At 44.5% G+C, this 21,935-nt stretch overlaps 1 long non-coding RNA gene across 2 annotated transcripts; it reads left to right on the forward strand.

The window, feature by feature from the left end:
* The first annotated feature begins 6,260 nt into the window (after window positions 1-6,260).
* Window positions 6,261-10,032, forward strand: LOC130610457 (uncharacterized). Of its 2 annotated transcripts, none has more exons than XR_008975054.1 (4): window positions 6,261-6,569; window positions 7,726-7,884; window positions 8,024-8,127; window positions 9,868-10,032. It is a non-coding gene; the product is annotated as an uncharacterized LOC130610457 (long non-coding RNA). The 2 variants fall into 2 exon arrangements; XR_008975053.1 differs by lacking the exon at window positions 9,868-10,032 and adding an exon at window positions 8,564-8,799.
* The last annotated feature ends 11,903 nt before the right edge of the window (window positions 10,033-21,935 follow it).

Below are 21,935 nucleotides of genomic sequence, written 5' to 3' on the forward strand. Positions count from 1 at the left end.
GTGGGGGGTAACTGGGAGTTACCCGGAAGGACACGGGCTTCCGGGTGGAACTCGCTTTCTTGGCCGGTGGTATCGTATTCTCTTCCCTTGTTATTTTCCCTTATCATTGTTTTAGCTGATAGTAGCGGTGGTGATTTGTTGCTGGACTGTTCTTGTCTCAACCCGTAGGAGTTGCACTCTCTGATCCTCCTCCCGTTCCTCCGGGAGCGGGGAAGGGGAGAGCCCCGGTGCGGGGGGGGGGGGCGGGGAGACGGACACGGACCTCGATTGTTGTCAGCTCGGCACCACTCACTGGAAGTGAGCGAACGAGTTACCTGACTGGGTTTAAACCACGACAGTTGGAAAGGACCTTAAAGTCATCTAGTTCCAACCCCCCTGCCATGGGCAGGGAGACCTCCCACTAAACCATGCCATTTGTTTCTTAGTGCTGCAATCAGCAAGAAGCAGGAAACCAAGAGTTAATTCACCCCTTGGCTGAAGGAGATTCAAAGACTCTTCTCAGCAGGCTTGTGTGAGTTTTTTTTGAGTGGAGAAATTCCCCATCTCTCCTGGACCAATAGCAGAGAAAAGGACTCTCAGACCTATATGGCCAAGGAGCCCTTGCAAAATAAGATGCAGCGCTGGAGCTTCATGTTTTGGGCCAGTATCTTTGAGAGTAAACAGATCTACTGAAATGCTGCAGCATCTACTAGCAATTACTGCAGGTGTTTCAAAGCCACCTAAGGGGCACAGGTTATCTTTCCTTTTTTAGGCGGTTAGACCCTAACTATCAAAGGCAATTCCAATGACTGTAAGATACCAAAACACCTCTAGGAGCCTATGACTTACTAGCTTTCAAGAAAGAACAGGTTATCAGCCTGATATCTGAGGGCATGTCAGCACTTGAAGAAATGTAGGGAAACCTAAGTGCCATTCTGACAAGCTTTTAGGTACCCAGCTCTAGTGAAAATCATGAAAGTCTAATGCGTGGGGTATTATGAGACTCTGCTGGGTGCTCCTCTGCTACTCCAAGCAAGGTTTTCTGTAGTGTTTTAATGCCTTTTTAAATCAGTGGTGGTTTGATGGCTGAATACTTTCATAAATCTGGCTTCCACTTTTCTCAAAAATGGGATTTTTTTCCCTACAACTTATGCTATTGAGGTGTAGCCTCTACCAATAATAGTGGAAACCTAATTATTTTACTCAGAGGACCCAAAGAGCCTTTTTCATACATCAGTTTCATGCTGGCATTCAGTTAATGTTGATGTAATGTCTCCTTTAAGACTGTAATTGTATTTACCAACATGGTCACCGAAGAGCCATTTATAAATTGTATATATAGTTGCAATTCAGCCTGTGCTGTGAGTATTTCATTGGGTTAGTCCCAACATCACAAGTTAATAATACTGAAAAGAGGGATATGGGTAAATCGCAGAGAACACTGCACTCAGGATATGGCTAACAGTGATTAAGTAGTCTCTGCTTTCAGAAGAAAGATAAGGGCCAAAAAGAATAGGTCCCTTGATAACATCAGGTAATTCTTATATATGGTCCTTCATGACACAGGCATAAATCACAATAAAACCCATCTGCAGATCTAAGGGGTGAAACCATAAATCCTGCTTTATAAATGAGAACTGCACATCTGATAGTGTACATTGTTCCAGATTTACGGCAGCAGTAAATGATGTACTAAGGTGCAGAAACCCATTTGCGTGTTCTGGCTGGAAAGAAGGGAGGCAAGATTCTTTCCAGGGAGGAGAACATGTTTCAGTATGTACTCAGAAATGAGAGAGACTGCATGTATGAGAAACTGAGGCTTTACACAGACTTGTCACATCTTGACTTTGTGCCGGAGACTTTCCCTTCTGGTGCCAGATTCTGTAAATCCATGGCATTGCGTTATGACTTTCCATTTGCTCCCATGTCTGGTGGGGTAAATGCAAGTGATGGGGCTGAATGCCCAGCTTTGGCTGGTTTGTAAAGCATACTGAGATCAAATAAAATTTTTCACATTGGCCAGGAGACCATGTCCTTTTCCAGGCTACAGTTTTGCATGCCAGCTTCTCCTATCAGCTGTAGGAGAAAGCCAAGTGTTCATTTAAACAAGTGGATGGCTGGATGATCCAGCGTCTTGCCTGGGCTATGGCCCATCTTCTGGACCATGCTGGTTAACTTGGCTGTCTTCTCTTTCGGGCATTGGAGGTTGTATCCGCCCTGGCACAGGCTCACATTCCTCTAACCACAGAGCTGCCTTGCATTTGTAACCCCTGTGCCCTGCTCAAGGCCACACATTCACCATCACATTCACAACATGAAGCATCTCCCAGCAGCTGCTCTCATGGCAGCAGGTTTGGGGTTTTGGCTTATCTTGTGTTGCTGTAGCTCTGCATAGGCAGTGCACATATTTGTCGTTTCTGTTGTCAGTATGAGACAGATTGGTTCCATAGAGTTCTGTGGTTTGACAATACGAAACACAGGGTAGAAGCTGACTCCACACATTTTCACATATGTGGCATATTCTTATTTGGACCCACTCTCCTTCACATCAACTCTCTCTGGGGACTAATGAGGAGTAACATACCCACACCTGCTGCTTGCACCTCAGACTATTAAATCGAGGCATTATCTAAAGCACATGACAGATTATTTAATTTTGTGTTCAGTTTGGGACTGGGACCTTGGAAACATCTTGGGTATCTTAAGACATTAACATTTCGTGTTCACTAGGATGTTATCCCAACAGCACCCTCAGACTTCGGCTTCAGACAGCCAGAAGATAGTGGCTCTCTACACGCAGGCTTTCACTGCAAGAGGTCTTTTCTATCCTTCATTTTTAACAACTTTACTGCAAACTTCCAGTACACTTTGCAGCTGAGGTTAGCGCAATCCAGCAGCACTAACTTCTCTCCTGTTTTGGTATTACTGCCACACCAAATTTACATTTCTATATAATTGAGTACAGCAGCTATGCTCCTTTCAAGGCAGTTGGATCTCCCAGGCATGAGCTCTGTGTTTCCCAATCTATGTAAAGTTCAGTATCTCCTGAACAATCAAATACATTACTGTGTTTTTCTGTAAAATGCCTCAGGGAATGAATGTAACTAAAATGTCAGTCTGAGCATGAAGTGTCTCCCGAAGGGTGAACAGAGCATGGAGAAATACAGACTTTGTTTCTCTAGCGGCACCTGCCAGACACCTGATGATGCACATAAAGCTATTTGCTATCTGTCAGGTCCCCAGAAATCTGTCTTTTGAAGCTAGTAAAACACCTTTTGTTACACATTTCTTTTTGTTCAGGTGTACATAAATATAGCAGTCCAGATCTTTAATATAGCTCCCAAAGATGACTGCATCCACACAGTCCCTCTGCCTGGTTCTCTGTCTGCCTGCAATAATCTGAATCTTTTGGCCATATAAACATATTAGGCAGATTGATGGAGGCCTCAGAGAGAAAAAGTTTTCCATAAGCCAATGTAGAAATCCATGGCCGGAGAAAAAATTATTAATGCCTCTGGTGAGGGGAAAAGTGAGGGCCATTGTCTTCTGCTTGGTTGCAGCTATCTGCCAGTTAGCCTTGTGTAGCTTCAGATTAGCCCCATCTCATACTGGCTTTTGACCTGCCAAGAGGCAAAGAAGATGACAGAGGAAGGCAGATGGGAAGCTGGCTTAGAGGCCAGATCAGGGAGTAAAGTGCCCAAGCATGTGGGGATGGAGAGGGAAAAACATGGGAAAGAAATCATAGAGAGGGGTGAGGATCTAGGTGTGCTCTTTGGGATGTCCCAGGGAACACCAACAAGCAGGTGGATTGTTGCAGCTGGGACAGTGCAGAAGCACAAGGCCATGCAGTGGGTTTGCTGTTCATGATGGATTTATTTCAGTGGAGGTGCACCTCTGTTTCCATTGCCTCATTAGCCTTTGTTCGCAGCCCAAAACCTAGCAATATCCCAGCTGCTTTTAAGCAAACTGTTTCTGTGACTCTGTCTGTGGCTCCTGGGAGGAATTCCTGAGCGCAACCTGAATCTGACTGGGGAGAGTGCTCCTCAGTCTCCTTTTCCCTGCTGTGGGCACCCCTGTTGGCACCTGAAAGTCCTTGTGAAAATGATGGGGTTTGTTTGTTTGTTTTTTCTCATTCAGAGATTTATAATGTTTGTCTCCTTTTCACACTTCCATATCTCACTTCAGCTTTTCCGTAGTGTTCATATCTTGCCCTTTTGCCTGAGTCAGCTGAAAACTATTAGAATTTTCAATCAAATTCAGAATCAGTTACTGTTACAAATGAAGCTGCTTTCTGACTGACATCTTCATTAGTCTTACTGGTACTTGCAGCTAAAGCAAAGAGAACAACATAGGGTCCAAACCAGTTGTCTTCCCTATTTCTGGAGTTTAAAATATATAAGAGATATTAACTGCTCATTTGTTCCACTTAAATTATTATCTCATTTGACTTTTTTAACAAGTCCTCCAATGGCTTCCTCAGTTGTGGCCAAAGTTTGCCTTACTGCCTGAGCTCTTGCTGATCAGTCCCTTACAAGGCAAACATTTGTCCAACATAACAGCCAGCCTCGGCTTGCCTGCTGCAGTGTCTCTGAGAGGTCCCTATCTTGGTAATAACCTTAATGCTTTCAAGACAACATTTCATACACCAGGTTTCCCCAGTCCCCAGCTGGGGAGACAGTAAGAGCAGCAGAGCTGGTGGAAACACTACGCTGAAAGGGGCAGCAAGTGCAATGGAATGGCTTTTTGAAGAACAAAGTGTTGATAATAGTTCTGATAGGCGCTTGTCATGGCTCCTAGGAGGTAAAGGAGGAAGGAGATGTTTCCTGTGGATTAGGAAACGTGAGAAGCAAGAAGAGGGACTTTGCGAGTAGCTGAAACAGCAGCAGGTAGAGGCACAGGGCAGGTACTGGTTGCGTGCTGGTGAGCAATGCTGCTCTGACTTGCAGCCAGGGACTGTTTGCTTAAGTTGCAGTTTGAAGTTGGCTGAGGGAAGGTGTGGGCAAAGCTCTTTTGTTTAAATGCTGGCTTAATATCTGCCTGAACTGGATCTGAGAAAAGAGCTGGCCAGGGAAGGTGGGCAGCCTTTAACCCCTCCAGTGGGCCACCACTGATAGCCATCACCTGTGCTCTTCAGTGCTATAAAGCAGGGGGAAGGTAGGCTCTGTGGCTCCAAGGCAGGTGTTGTGTCCCATGGGCATTCATCTGAACTGTTGTTGCTAGAAATCAAGAGGATAGCACATGTTTTGCTTTAAGTGTCTCTTATTACAACTCAGCAGTGTTTCCTGCTCATCCCCTTTGCCCCCACATCCATGCCCACTCTCCCCGTGCAGCGGGGATAACTCAGGGTGGCACCTCTCAGGATTTGACATGTGAACATTAATCTCATGGTTCAGGACTTCCTCAGCCATCAGCCTCTCCACCCATTCACACAGTTTGCTGGCAGGAGCCACTGCTCATGCACCCTAGCCAGGAAAGGACAGTTGGAGGTGGGATATATGACAGTTTCAGATTATGATTGTTCTTCAAAGTGCATATTTAACACTGCTAACCCACTTCAAAGAGAAGCAGTGCCCCCCAACCACCCTCTTTAGCATCTGACAGCTTTCTTGCACTGTTATTTTCCCTGAAGTTTCATTCCGCAGATTTATAGATGTGTTGAGCATTTTAACCCTCCTAGATTTCCAGGGACTCCCAGTCTTCAGCTATCAGCTGCCTGAAACATGGCCTGACCTGTTGGCTTGGCTCCCATACCCCATTTTGATGGATCTGTTCAGCTTGTCCATGATGACTTGGACACAGTGGTTCTTCCTGAGATGAGCTGGCCAGTGTGGGAGCGCTGACCTGACAGCTGTGGGCACTGTGGCCATGATGGAATAAACAAAGACTTTTCTGTTTTGGAGGCTGCCAAACTGTCAATCCTCAGATGGGGAAAGGATCGCTCGCTGTTTTCTTCCCCTCCTGCTCCTTAAATGAATACAATACTCCATTTTAAATGTGCAAAACTTACCGTCCCCTCCCTACAATTGAGCATTGGGAACTTAAAATGGACTGCCCTAGTCAATAAAAAGAAGCAGCTTGATTAGTTTTATGGCAGCAAAAGTGGGTTAATTGCTGAAACTGCTTCTTATGCTGTCATGGTTCAGATAAGCGGGTTTAGCACAGCAAGCAGCCAAAGGGCATACATTAGTGGCTTCTGCAGCAGAGGAGGTGAGCATGCTCAGCGGATCACTCCTTGGAGGCACCAGCCTTGGAGGCACCTCCTTGAAAGCTCCAGCCTGCTGCCTCTGAAGTTGGTGGCAGACTCCCCACTGACTTCAGTGGAGCTGAGATTGTGCTGTAAATAAATATATCTGCTTCCAAAGGGTACAAGAGACAGATCAAACAAGAGTGAGCTTTTCTTGTATGTAGTAAGATCTTTTTCCTCTATTTCCTCCATGGATTTCTAAGGCATTAAATTTTCATTAAAAAGAAAATTACTTAAAAATTTCATTTACCTAGAGCCTCTGACCATATGCAGCCATATTGCCACATAAGAAGCAAGTGTATTATCAGCTCCTATTGGAAATAAAGCTATCTGTGCTTCAGCTGTGGTATGTATAGCACCTGAGTACAGCAATATCCACTCTGCCTCTACCTATGCTAGCTGTAGATTGAAAGCACCAGAAACTGGTGGCCAGTACCAGCTGGCTGTTTGCACCTTAGAGCCACAGATAATTTAGGATAATTTTGTTAGTCTGGCTGCAGGACTTATACTATGTTAAAAGATGTATAGATTTGTTCACACAGCAGTTGAGGTAGGAAAAAGGTATGATAGCCTGGGAATGTGAAGAAGTCAAGGTGGGAAATGGAGGTCATCTCCCAGACAGGAGGGGAAAATGCACAAAGGTTTGGTGTAATCATGGAAGTCTGGAGCTGGGGGTGGTGGTGGAATTTTGAAATATAGAACATTATGAGGGCTTTTTTTGATGCCCAGTCTATTGTTGGTATTAGGTAAATCTGTCATAGAGTTTGGCAAGTTGGTAAATAGTTGGTAACTAAATATTTGGAATTATTGTATTCCATCAGCATATAGCTACAAGCCCTTCAAAAGCAGATTTATGGGGTTTCAAGGAAATGCAAGTTAGTTGTCTATTTCTTGAGTGAATAACTGTACCAGCTCATCCAGAACAAACACATGGATGGATATAGGATTTGATTCCTGTTGTTCCATGTGCAACAGAGACATTCACTCCTGCAAGCAGAGTCACTGTTCGTGTGTAATATAAACACAGCAGAAACTCATCACATTTTGGTGCTTATTGGTTTCAGTACTGACTTCTGCCATGTCATGATATTTATCCATTCCTCTTGCAAATTTCCTGAAAACAATAAAGATGCATGAAATTATTAAGTTATGATCCTCATCTCTTCTCAGTTCACCACCAGGTCAGCTCCCAGCAGCCCTTTTCCTATAGTACATTGCTTCCATGGGACATTTCCAACCAAGCTACTGCTTAACCCTGGTGATCTTACCAAAACTGGACAGGAGGCTGTTACACTGCCACACCGTATTTCCCATTGTCACAGAAAGCAGTAAACAAAATCTCTGCTTTTGACTGACTGTAGCAAACAAGCAGTTTCATGTGCATGTGTGAGAGAATCTATTTGGTGTGGTTTCTCACTTCAGAGAAAGCGTTCACACCAGCTGCAACCCCAGCTCGGCTCCCGAGCCCTGCACAGCTCTTACCCAGTCCGCTTCTTTTGCAGTACTGCTGCTGAGCAGGGAGATGCCGCCTGAATCTGCTGTCAGAGCAGCTCTCCAGGCTGGTGGGAGCTGACAGATGGTTGCTCTGAAGTATTTCCAAAAGAGGGGAAAAAAACAAGAATCTCCCCACCCACTGCAAGTCCATTGTTACTGCTGCATTGGTAAGGCAATGTGCTTGAAGGAACCAGGGGAAGCAAATGAAGCAAAGAGAAGAGTTAGGTTGAAATAGAAACCGAGGTCTCAAACCAGAGTCCCTGATGCAAAATTTTGTGTAATCTAAGTTTCCTTTCTCTTCCCCAGTTGCTTGGTTGTTGCCCATTTTATGAGGGGAGCAGACCCAAGAAATAAGAAGCAGAAAAGTCTTGGGAGTTTTTCTAGGAATTGAGGTTTCTCTTTCAGCCATGGTATTTGGATTTCTTATCTCTTCATTTACCATTTGGTTAAAATGAGGCAGCACATCCTAGCAGCTGGCACAGGAAATGGGGAGGCCTCATCTCTGTGCTTTGTGAGGGACAGAATTTTTGTGCTGGGGTGGAGAATCCGTTCTGGGGCTTTGATATCCTCCAGTGCTGCTGCAATCCTGCCTACTGGTGACCTGCATGTGATTGTCCAGATCTGGGCTACCACAGCAGGTCAGGGTTGCATGTTGGCCCTCGGCAGCTGATCCAGCTGCAGGCAGGTGGGAGTCCAGAGAGCATCTGACAGAGTCATTGGTGTCTGCTGTAATAGTATTGCTGCTTTGTGGCGAGCATCCTTACCATGTCCACACTGCTGCTGCTTTCACTGTCTCCTCCATGCTCTTGCTTTTCAGTATATTTATTAATTTCTCTTCATTTCCAGAGCAAAATTATAATGAACATATTCCAAAGCTCACAGTAAATCCCTTCCCATCCTCAAGGCTCCCTCAATGCTTATCTTCCCAGCACTTTCCCTAGCCTCAGGTTAACCCCTGCACTACCAGGATCTCTAGAACACTGTGAAGAAGGTACTTCAATGACTACATATTCCTACTGGGTGCTTTGCCTTCCAGTATCTTTCAAGTAATTTTAAGTGGATATGGAGCTGTTATAGCCCAAAAAAGTGATTGTTAGCAGGGCGTTTTTTTTGTTTGTTTGTTTTTTTTTTAAAGGAGCAAATATCAAAACATCATGCTTTTCTAGCCCTGGGATATGCAGAGATGTCACAACTCTTTGTGAACAGTATTGTGCTACAGACAAAAGCTATTTCAGCTTCTCTTTCTCATTTTTTAATCATATTAAATAGCATTCTCTCTCTCCTCTGGGTACATTCTGGCTAATTCATATTCCACTGTAAATCAAAAGCATTTCCACTAATCTCAGCAAAGACTGACTCAGCAGAGAGTAGGATTTTGGCCAGGTAATCAGGGCATGAAAAATAGTATGATCATGAGGCTTCAAAATTTCTCTCCTGTGTTTTCACAATAACCTTTTTACAAAGGTGATCAGGCAGCAAGAAAACCTGCTTAATAATTAACTAAACCTAAGATCCCTCCCCTATGTAAAATCTATGTTGATACCCAAATTAAATAACCAAAAGCTACTCAGACTTTCTACTTTGCTACCCTGATATTTGTGCTGATGAAAACATGGTCCACTTCAACACATATATACTGTGCTCCTCATTAGCAGAGGTTTCATGGTGTCTTCTGATAATTAGCAATATAAAATACCAGGATGTTCAATTTTTAGCCGCATTTCCTTTTGAAAGCCTACAGGCTTATGTAACAGCACCGTCTGCCATCCACATCCTTCTCCTCCCAGTCCCATCACTGTCAGCTGCATCACCCAAATTTAAACTAGTTGACAGGGGGAGGGAAATAGAGACCTGACATGTATGAAGCATCCACAGATTTTGTGAAAGGAGTGGAGAAGCTAAATGCTATTAAGGACTCAGGTTGCTGTACAGGGTGGGGGAAAAGGTAGGATGGAGACGACCCTTCCTAAACCTGGGAGAGCTAGATTTGGAGCTCTGCCTGTACATGAACCCAAGGGAACAATATGTCTGTGGTTTCATCGCTCAAGCTTTGACATCTCTGCGCATGGCTTTTTTTCCCATCTTGTTTAACTTATTAGTAGAGAAGGCATTTATCCTAATGCAGTCTGTAATCTCTATTATTTCCACAGGTTCACCAATGGGACCATTGACAATTGGGTCTGTTCCTCTGGGTCTCTGTGCTCCCATTTTCTTCTCCCTTAAGAGCAGCAGTAACAGCCCCTTCATCCCTTTCCTACCCCACACCTGTGAGAAGCATAAAAACAGTAAATATTGTGAGCAACCCTTATTTATCACCTCTCTTGCCTCCAATATATTTTTATGCTTACAGTGGAAATGTCCAAATACTCTTTCACAATAAGTCCCCTCTTATAACGTAAAGTATCTCAGGGTGCTTGAAGTAGCATGCACATCACTGCACAGACCACATTGTCCAAGCAGGTACATGCATATGCTATGGGCCTTTTGGGACCTATCCTTTACAAAGTGTATTTTATATGATAATTATACATGTCAGCACTTCACACTTCCTCCTCTGACATTAGTTGGCTGGGGTTGGCAATACACCATTGCTTTGACATCTGGCAGTACAATCAAAGCAGAATCTCGCTTGCTGAGGCTGCAAGGCAAGCAAAAATGTGCTTCCTTACAGCTCTATCACCTCATCCTCTTTCATAGCAGCAAGTTCACAGCTGCCCCTGTGACAAAGCTCTTTGACTACTAAGGGGATGGTTCCACACCAGGATTGGTCCACCAGCAAAGCCAGTGTAATAGGTTTGCCTGAGTTCAAGCCCCCACCTATGGGTGCTTCAGCCCTTTCAAGTGTGCTTACTCAATTTTTCTGTGGTTATGCCCTCAAACTTGTTTGAAGTGGATTTGCTGCTGGGGCAACTGTAATGTAGCACATCACTCAGATTCAACTACTTTTGCCAAACCTGTGAGATTACCTGTTTACTATGCTGTAAAATACTAATGAATGTAGTAAAGTCTGGACTTAAAAAATAATTAGCAAAACAAAAAGGAAATGTGATGTGTTGTTTTGTATTTTTTTAATGGAAGAGAGGCTGATCCAGCTTCCACTAAATTAGGGTTTATTCCTATGCTTCCTATAATAAAGTGTATTTATTTCCAGACCAGAACATGCACACAAGAACTTACAAACACAGATTTCTCAAACTGAGAGAGACAGGAGAGGATCTAACATGGACTAAGCTCAACCCTTCCCAATGTGCCCATGCCCATTCGTACCTGGGTTGTTAAGTGGCATTAAGTCAAAGGATGCAGTTAACTGTCCACCAGCACAACCACATGTGACCCTGCCACAGGAGCTATCCTGGTCAATGCCCTCAGACAGAAAAGTCTTTCATAGCAATACAAGAACATCAGTGAGGGAATGAGACAAGCTGTAGAACAGTTCTGTATCAGACAGGTGATTTGTTGGGTCTACCATCACTTTTGCTGAAAATGAAACATTTTGCCAATAACTGGTCTATCACACTCTATGGAAAAAAGCTCAACAAAAAGAAAAACAAAAAACAACCCCCACAAAAATAAAACAACCAACCAACCAAAACCAACCAACAAACCCAAACCTAGAAATTATATCAGAACAAAGATAGATAAATTTTAAATATCCTCCATTACCAGACTTTCTTGGGATCTGGCTGATTTTAATTCCTTCCTCTTTCCTACCCATGACATGTCCTATTTCGGTCTATTTGATGTTGAGCAGCATGGTACTCCCACTAAGGGGTAGGACTATGCTCCTACATTTGCTGTATAGCTGTCAGTGCTGGCTCTGTGTTTTTCCTGCTTTTTATGTCTGCTGCTCATGTTTTGGATTTCTTTTCCCCTCTTTGTTCCCAAATGCTGCAAATACAAACCAGCTATCTGTAATCTTTCAGTCACTCCTTCATTTACAGAGCAGGCACCAACACATCTGAAGACTGCCTGCAGTATCCGAGGAAAAATTAATTCCAGACATATTGTATCAATTTCAACACTTTGTAGGAACTGGCAGAGTTTAAATCTCTTGGGGCTGAATGTCTTGAAGCAGCTCTGCCTTTCTCTTGCACAGATAGAAAGGCAGAATAATCCTCCTAACTCTGAGGGAGTTTAACTCAAGTGTGCATCTGTCTGAAGAAATGAATGTGTTGCTCCCAGTTGACACACTTTTCCTGATGGAGGAGGAAGATGTGCTTGCTTTTGTAGGCCAAATTTTGATACTTCTAATGAGCATCAGCTAACTTTACCCTAGTCCCACATTCTCCAAGGGAATCACAACGGAGCAAATGCTTAATCTTACTCCCATTCATGTCAGTAAAAAAATTCCCATTGGTTTAATTTAGAGAATGAATGATCCTAAAATATGAATCACAATTGTACAACCCAGCTTTCATCGGGTCAGACTTGAAGGGTCTCCCTTAAACAAGTCCAATACACGTTCACCTGTCTTGGTATTGGCTTGGGTTAATTTTCTTCTTAGTAGCTGGTATAGTGCTGGAGTTTTGGATTTAATGTGAGAACAACACACCAATGTTTTAATTGTTGCTAAGTAGCACTTCGCCTCATCAAGGACTTTCCAGTCTCGTGCTCTGCCAGTGAGGAGGGGCACAAGAAGTTGAGAAAGAGCAGAGACAGGACACCTGACCCAGACTAGCCAAAGGGATATTCCATACCACAGCACATCATGCTCAGCATAGAAACTGCTGGTAATTGGCCAGGAGGTGCCACATGCTGCTGCCAGACTGGATGGGTGTTGTTCAGTGAGTGGTGAGAAAATGTATTCTGTATGACTTGTATTTCTTGGAGTTTATTCCCCTCTCTTTTTGTTATCTCCCTTTTCATTACTTTTTATTATTGTTGTTGTTATTGTTGTTGTTTATTATTTTTATACATTACTTTATTTCATAGAATCATAGAATAATTAGGGTTGGAAAGGACCTTAGGATCATCTAGTTCCAACCCCCCTGCCGTGGGCAGGGACACCTTATGCTAAATCATATCACCCAAGGCCTCGTTCAACCTGGTCTTGAACACTGCCAGGGATGGAGCATTCACAACCTCCCTGGGCAACCTATTCCAGTGCCTCGCCACCCTAACAGGAAAGAATTTCCTTCTTATATCCAACCTAAACTTCCCCTGGTTAAGTTTTAACTCGTTACCCCTTGTCCTGTCACTACAGTCTCTAATGAAGAGTCCCTCTCCAGCATCCCTATAGGCCCCCTCCAGATACTGGAAGGCTGCTATGAGGTCTCCACACAGCCTTCTCTTCTCCAGGCTCAACAGCCCCAACTTCCTCAGCCTGTCTTCATACGGGAGGTGCTCCAGTCCCCTGATCATCCTCATGGCCCTTCTCTGGACTTGTTCCAACAGTTCCATGTCCTTTTTATGTTGAGGACACCAGAACTGCACACAATACTCCAGGTGAGGTCTCACGAGAGCAGAGCAGAGGCGCAGGATCACTTCCTTGGACCTGCTGGTCACATTCCTTCTGATGCAGCCCAGGATACGGTTGGCTTTCTGGGCTGCAAGCGCACACTGAAGCCAGCTCATGTTCATTTTCTCATCAGCCAGCACCCCCAAGTCCTTCTTCGCAGGGCTGCTCTGAATCTTGTCTCTGCCCAACCTGTGGCTGTGCCTGGGATTGCTCCAACCCAGGTGTAGGACCTTGCACTTGGTGTGGTTAGACTTTATGAGGTTGGCATCAGCCCACCTCACAAGTGTGTCAAGGTCCCTCTGGATTGCATTCCTTCCCTCCAGCATATCAACCGAACCACACAGCTTGGTGTCATCGGCAAACTTGCTGAGGGCGCACTCAATCCCACTGTCCATGTCAGTGACAAAGATGTTGAACAAGACCAGTCCCAACACTGATCCCTGAGGGACACCACTTGTTACTGGTCTCTAGCCGGACATTGAGCCATTGACCACAACTCTCTGTGTGCGGCCATCCAGCCAGTTCTTTATCCACCGAGTGGTCCATCCATCAAATTGATGTCTCTCCAATTTAGAGACAAGGATGTTGTGTGGGACAGTGTCAAACGCTTTACACAAGTCCAGGTAGATGACATCAACTGCTCTACCCCTGTCCATCAGTTCCATAGCCCCATCATAGAAGGCCACCAAATTGGTCAGGCAAGATTTCCCCTTAGTGAAGCCATGCTGGCTGTCACCAAGCACCTTGCTGTTTTTCATGTGCCTTAGCATGCCATCCAGTAGAATCTGCTCCAAGATTTTGCCAGGCGCAGAGGTGAGACTGACTGGTCTGTAATTCCCCAGGTCATCCATTTTCCCTTCTTGAAAATGGGGGTTATATTTCCCTTTTTCCAGTCATCGGGATCTTCACCTGACTGCCATGATTTCTCAAATATGATGGCCAGCGGCTTCGCAACTTCATTCACCAGCTCCTTCAGGACCCGTGGATGGATCTCATCAGGACCCATGCACTTGTGCACGTTCAGATTTTTAAGATGGTCTCGAACCAATTCCTACAGTGGGCGCAAGGTCTTCATTCTCACAGTCCCTGCATCTGCCTTCCAAGACTTGGGTGGTTTGGTCAGAGCCTTTGCCAGTGAAGACCGAGGCAAAGAAGTCATTCAGAACCTCAGCCTTCTCCAAATCCTGTGTAGCCAGTTCTCCTGAGAGCTTCCTGAGGGGGGCTACGTTCTCCCTAGTCTGTTTTTTATTTGCTATGTACTTGTAGAATCCCTTCCTGTTATCTTTAATATCTCTAGATAAGTTTAATTCTAACTGGGCCTTAGCTTTCCTAACCTGGTCCCTAGCTTCTAGGACAACATCCCTGTACTCTTCCCATGCCACCTGTCCTTGCTTCCACTTATTATAAGCCTCTTTTTTCATTTGAATTTTCCTCAGGAGCTCCTTATCCATCCAAGGAGGTCTCCTGGCCCTCCTGCTGCACTTCCTTCTAGTTGGGATGCAACACTCCTGAGCTTGTAGCAGGTGATCCTTGAATATCAACCAACAGTCTTGGGCCCCCCTGCCCTCTAGGGTTGTATTCCATGGAACCTTCTGAAGCAGGTTCCTGAAGAGGCCAAAGTCTGCTCTTTTGAAGTCCAGGGCCGTGAGCTTGCTGCACGCTCTTCTCACTGTCCTGAGGATCTCAAATTCGAGCATCTCATGATCGCTGCATCCAAGGCTGCCCTGGAGCATCACATTTCCAACGAGCCCTTCCCTGTTGGTGAGCACAAGGTCAAGCATGGCACCTCTCCTTGTTGGCTCCCCTATTACTTGCAGAAGGAAGTTGTCTTCTACACAATCGAGGAACCTCCTGGATTGCTTGTGCCGGGCCGTACCGTCCTTCCAACAGATGTCAGGGTGGTTGAAGTCACCCATGAGAACAAGGGCCTGTGAGTATGAAGTTGTTCCTATCTGTTTATAGCGTGCTTCATCCGCAGGTTCTCCTTGATCAGGTGGTCTGTAACAGATGCCCACAGTAATGTCTCCCATAGCTATATTCCCTTTAACCCTGACCCACAAACTCTCTGTGGACTGCTCACCTGTCCCCAGACAGAGTTCCATACTCTCCAGCCTATCCCTAACATAAAGGGCAACTCCCCCTCCCCGCCTGCCAGGCCTGTCTTTCCTAAAGAGCCTGTAACCTTCCATTCCAACATTCCAGTCGTAGGAGCCATCCCACCATGTTTCTGTGATGCCTATTACATCATACCCCCGTAGGCGTGCACACATCTCTAATTCCTCTTGTTTGTTCCCCATGCTACGGGCATTTGTATAGAGGCATCTGAGCTGAGCTCCAAATGAAGCTGGCTCATTGGCTGGAGCGGCTGGGATATCTCTACATTGCTCCAAGCATTTATTATAGGTTCTGGCAACTGACTGGGTGTGTTGGGATGGAATGATGCCCCCCTCCCCCAGTACATCTAGTTTAAAGCCTCCTTGACCAGTCTGGCAAGCCTCCTACCAAAACTGCTCTTTCCCTTCTTTATCAGACCAGCTCCACCAGCCCCCACTAGACCTGGCCTACAAGCTTGGGTCCCGTGTTCAAGACACCCAAACCCCTGACTATGACACCACCCTTTTAACCAGTTATTAACCTGGCTAATCCTCCTAGCTTTTTTTAGGTCCTCCCCTGTATCCTGGAGAATTGATGAAAAGACCACCTGAGCTCCAGAGCCCCTAACCACCTCCCCCAGGGCTCTGTAGTCCTTCTTTATGTTCCCCAGGCTACTACTATCTATATCCCTAGCACCCACATGTATCACCAGGAGTGGGTAATAGTCCGTGGGACTTATTAAAGCAGGCAGTCTCTCTGCCACATCCCTGATCCGTGCCCCTGGTAGGCAACACACCTCCCTTGAGACGGGTTCTGGCCAGCAGACAAGTGCTTCTGTCCCTTTCAGTGTAGAGTCCCCTACTACTATGACCCACTGCTTTTTCCTAGCAGCACCAGTAGAGATCTTTACCAGGGCATCAGCTGGCTGTTTCTGGCTCGAGTGTTTCCTCATTAGCCCCCTGCAGGACAGGCATCTCTATGGGCTCTTATCTCTATGGGTTTTACCTTTTTCCAATTCTCTTCCCCATTCCACCGGGGCAGTGGGAGTAAGCAGGAGGCTGCATGGCACTGAGTTACCAGCTGGGGTTAAACCACGACATCATCCAAGTTCTTTGTGTGCAAAAATACTGGTTTACCAAATGAGGCCCCAAACCCTGACTCATTCCTTCCTTAACCAAACTCCCACTGCAGTATTGTAAATATTACCTAGGTAGTTAGAGATTTGTTCTTTCACACCTATAGCACTATCACTTTTTCTCCCTTTCTGTAGCTGAGCTACAAGCAGTGTAGCATTTTTTACAAGCATTTTCTAATCGAGACTTAGCTAATGCTGTATTAGCCTGTGATTTATGAGATCTTTGTGGTTGCCAGGCCCTGGCATGGGGCATTCTGCACAGAGGCAGCTGTGCAGGGAGGTTTTGCAAGGCTCTTACCTCCTGCCCCAAACCCCTCCTGCCAATGCTGGGAGATGCCCACAGGACCTGCAGGCAGGACATAGATAGCTCTGTTACCTATTCCAGTGAAAGCTGCCAGTGTTAAGGTTGAGCCTCCCTCTCTTTCTGGATTTTCATGGCCCCTCAAGCTGTGCCCCAGCAGATAGGCAGCTCAAATGTGGTGATTCTGGTGTATCTGAAGGCACCATGCAGAGGATCTGAGCATGCGTCATGGCTCCAGTCCAAGTGTCAGCCAGGCTGGGAGGGGTTCCAGACATACGCAAGTTCAGGACAAATGGGCAGTCTTTTTTTCAGCCTGGAGAAAGTCGGCTTTGTGAAATGTGTCCACTGAAACCTGGACATATGGTGGCTTTAGCTGTAGAAAACTTCATGTGCATAATCCGCCTTCCGCAATTCTGTTGGTGACAGCTGGGAGGTCACTATAATTATCCAGAATTTGGATGCTGAGCAGCAGTAAGCACTTGTCTATTTGGAGGAAGAGAGAAAATTTGTTTGCAAACAGCTTGTAGCTTAATGTCTTCAAAGTGTGCTTGCCCCTTCTCGCTTATAAGGACAATGCACTGGGAGATCAGGCAGTGGATATTCGTCTCCTCATTACTCAATGTTTTGTTAAAGCTGAGTTAGTAAACCCAATTAGTTGGCAGGATGTCAAGACAGGATTGATTTGGGCCTGGTCCGGGCTGCAAGTTGGGTTTCGTGCATGGGGGATATGGTGTGACCAAGTGGCTAGTCCATGAGGGAGGTTCTCAGTAGTAAGTGGGATGAAATGGGTTATTCTCTAAGATAGAAGGAAAAACAGAAGGGAGGTCACTTTGTTCTCTCTTTCCACTGTTTGCTTGCTATGAGAATTGCAGATCCCTTCTCTAGTTAGGAATTATTTATCTGTACTCTAACTTGGACTCTTGGTAAGACTGAGGAATTTTAAATTAAGGAGAGTCATGCTTGAAGGGATCATACTGCATGAGAGCTAAGTCCAGTTCAGTTATTTATCAAGTAACTTGCAAAAGATACTAAAGGAAAGCCTAGAAGGATCCAGATTTAAGGCCAAGAAGACAGTGGAGCTATCCTAATCCTACCTAACAGAGGCAGAGCACATCATCCTGTGTGCACTACTCAGGTTATAGCAATGCAGATTTTTCAGGACCAAGAAGCTTGGTGGATGGTGGCAGAATGAGAAATGCAAATTATGCATTTCCGAGTAAGTCTCTCAAAACTTACCTTTTGTGTCAGTCATTCCCTCGGAGGGCAGTAGCACTGGACGGTAGCAGTGCTGGAGGAGCTAAGGTGACTGACGCTACAAGTCAGTAGGCACCTCAGTGTTCCATGAGCAGCTCCCAGTGTGTCGGTTTGCAGGACTTACTGTGCAGGACTTACTGTACTTAGGACTTTCTCCAAAGAGATTAGGCTTTATGGGAACATGTTCAGTTATACAGAGTACATAAAAAAAATGTGGTGTGATGATCTCTGTGACAGGACATGGCACTCTGCTTCAGAACTTGTCATTAAAATTTTCAGCACCATCAGAGAAGCAGAACTGGGGCTTCATGCTGGATTTTACTCCAATTCTACTCATAGTTACTAAAGGTCCTTTAAGGTGGATAATGCTACCTGCTCTCAGTTGTGCAGGCTTACTGTGAAAAGAAGGTACTGTAACACAGACCAGGAGGATGGCATAGAGAGTTTTTTAAATTTTGACTTGTTAATGACCCATACAAGTGATTTCAATCATTTGTATAACTGCATTTAGATTGAATATGTTGATGTTTTGCTCTCTTAAGCCTAAAGGACATTTTTTGGATGTGCTAATTATTTCAGTACTTTATCAATTCTTCAATGAACTCCCTGATCACAGAATCGTAGAATGATTTGGGTTGGAAAGGACCTTAGAGATCATACAGTTCCAACCCCCTTGCCATGGGCAGGGACACCTTCCACGGGCAGGGACACCTTCCACTAGTCCAGGTTGCTCAAAGTCTTGTCCAGCCTGGCTTTGAACATTGCCAGGGATGAGGCAGCCACAGCCTCTCTAGACAAACTGTTCCAGTGCCTCATCACCCACACAGTGAAGAATTTCTTCCTAATGTCTAATCTAAATCTACCCCCTTTCAGTTTAAACCTGTTACCCCAGTGTAATAATAATGACTCTCAGAGTACAGTACAAAATCAGAAAAATCCCCTCCAAACTATTTGCCATCAGCTGTCAAACAAGAGGTATTTTCCATAAAATCTGGAGGGGTACAGAATTAGTAAGAACAGATTTTTAGAGAAATGGTGTTCCTACTCAAGGAAGAGAGAGAACTTTCTGGGTTAGCACAAAGCTTTAGAAAGCAGAGAACTGAAACACAGCTCTCTGCCATGATGTCTTTCCACAACAGTCCCTGAAAAGAAATATAATTTCTGAAGCATTTAGCCTGCAAGTTCAGTGAGCTATGTTGTATGATCTGTGCAGTCAAGAATGGGGTCACTTCTTACTTGATATGTGTGACACCACAGGGTGCTTTTACAGAAATAAGTGACACCCCTGAACCAAAATGGTTCAGTGTTTCTGCTTTTTAGGTCTTGCCACTTTACAGATATTAAAGGATGTAAAAGGTGCAGGATATATTTTCTTGTTGTATGCTGCAGAGAAGTTCATCCCCGTCAAGTTTAAAGCTAAATTCAAATGAAAAGCAATTAATTTGAATAAAGAGGAATTAAAGGTTGCAAAAGAATACTTTCCAGACAAAGCTGCTGAGGCAAATGATTTCTTCATCACCCTTGGAATCAGAAGGTCACTTGGGAAAAATAAGTGGAAATGTCCCACAGCCCTTCACAGGGTGGGACTTTCTCCAAACTTTTCCATGCTTTGGTGGGTGAAAAATGGCTAGGGACCAAGTTCTGTCAGTTGCCATGCTGGTTTTGGCCTGCACTCTCTCGCAACATGCTCTAGTCAATGGTCATGCCACAAGCGCATAAATTTCTCTTAAACCCTAACGGGGAAATGGTCCTGTTGCCTGGACCATAAAGCACCAGGAAATCTGGCAAGGAAACACTGGTCTACTGGTGCTTTCTCTAGCTGTGCCACCTGAAAACCTCCAAAAGGTGGAGGGTTAGAACTACCTCTCACAACTGCTGCCTATTTTCAGAGGGCTGGTACCCAGGGCTGGCTGGTAGCTGATAGAAGTGGGCATGTGTGGTACAGAGCCCAGCAGCCAGTGGTGCAGGGAAGGGGTCACTTGCGTGTGGGACAGCTGAAATGCCAGTGGGTGGGTTGGAAGAGCAAGATGGCATGTAGGGTGACAGAATTGGAAGTCTTTTTTCAGTCATCATAAAGTATTCCCTCCTGAATAGAAGTTCTTTGCTGAGTAAAGGAAATGGAGATGGAATTCAGGATGAATTTTGAAACCATTGTTGTCCATAACAGTGCAACAATAACCAGGTATTTGTATTTCTTGTCATGCTCCCTGCTGTTATTTGGCAAACCTACTGTTAGGAGCCTTGTGTCTAACATTGGCTGAACGGTGTTCAGGGTAATGAACACATCCAGCTGTTGTATGAAGTCCCTAGCTACTTTAAAGTAGTAATAATACAAGACCAGCCTGAGGAAGAACTGAGGTCAATCTGTTTCTCAAAAGGTACCAAGTCTCTTTACCTGGACAAGTCTGAGCAGATCACTCTTCTGCCTAGAGAAGGAGAGTAAAACCCAGTTTAAGTAACTGAAGAGCACATGTAGTCCTAGTGACCTCCTGGGAAAGATTTGGAATTGAAATTGGTTTATGTGTTCTTTATCCAGAACTGATTATGTTAACAGAAATGCTCTTACTTTTCTCTGCTGCTTTTCAGAAAATTTCTTTTAACTACCTCAGTTTAAGATAGCATTTAATAGCATCCAATAGCTGAAAAATACTAATTGGCACCTCTGATTACAAGAGACTAGACAGGGTGGGAAACTTGAAGTTTTGCCTTATTTGCTTTAGAGCTTTTATTCTTTTTATGCTTGATCCAAAACCCATTGGAGTCCAAACAGAAGTTTCCATTTCTTTTATACTTTCAATATACTTTATACTTTCAAAGGTTCAATACCTTTGCCAATATCCATTTAGTCACAGCCTGACTGCTAGCATATGTAATCTAAAGAGTCTTGCAACTAGGTGCTAAACAGTATTTGTGGACAGCAGGAGTTCAGCACAGACTTTCAAACTGGAAAAAAGAGGTTCTCTAGGTCACTCCTGAGGTATTTTGGCAGGGTAAAGATGGTGGCATGAGTGCTCAGATGGTATTGTAGGTCTGGCACAATTTGCCTAGCCAGATTGAGTCTAAAATTACCTGAAAGCAGCAACCTTTCACCTAATAAACCTGTTCTGATATTCCTTGCCTGGACCTACAATAACTTGGGAATACAATTTGCTAGAACTAAGGCATGTAGTGTCTGAAAAACTTTTCTTACCGCTATTTAAACAGATGAACTCTTACACAGACAAAGCTGGTTGCTCTGGGGTTTTTAGCCCCTGTTTTCACGTGTATTAACTTACTCCCCGCAATCCCAATAGAAGAGCAACCAAGCATCTCCTCATTAAAATTCAGAGCTATTAATTTTGGCATCCTCTGTGCAATAAGCAGCTTTATTTCAGAATGCACATTGGCTGCCTTTTGCACTATAGACAGCTTTACTGAAGAAATATAGCAGTCAATAGTAGAAGCTGAGAAAAGCTGAAAGGATTGGGTTGAACCTTTTAGCCATTGGGCTCTTTTTGGGTAGGAGGTAGGTCAGCACTATGTTGTTCTCGAGGTTATTAACAGAACAGGATTTTTAGGTTCAGAGTTTTTATTAGATTCTTTCCCCTACAGTAACAATAGTAAATGCACAACTGAGGTCTTGATTTTTGTGTGAAATGACTAAGTAGACACTGATCATATGAATGGTCCTTAATGATCATCAAATACACAGGTTAGAAAACAGAAGTCAGGTGGCCTGGATCATAATCACTTCATTAATTTGGGGGAGTTTTAAGGGAGAGAACTTGCTGGTAAATCAAACGTGTGTTTTGGAAGAAAGCAAAAACACAGAGAAATAGCATGTTTGTTTTTTTCCTATTTTGCTAGTCTTTGTGCAAACAAAGCTTTTCTCACTGCTCCTGACTTACTATGTTACTGTGGATAGGCTTGGAACACAAACAGGTTTGTTGTTTTATTTCTTTTTGTTTTCCCTGGGCTACAGTTTCTGCCTGTATGC

The sequence above is a fragment of the Pezoporus wallicus genome, unplaced genomic scaffold (assembly GCF_028554395.1).
Source record: "Pezoporus wallicus isolate ANWC-B61680 ecotype Strahan unplaced genomic scaffold, APGP_CSIRO_Pwel_v1 contig_5261, whole genome shotgun sequence".
NCBI classification, from domain to species: Eukaryota; Metazoa; Chordata; class Aves; order Psittaciformes; family Psittacidae; genus Pezoporus; species Pezoporus wallicus.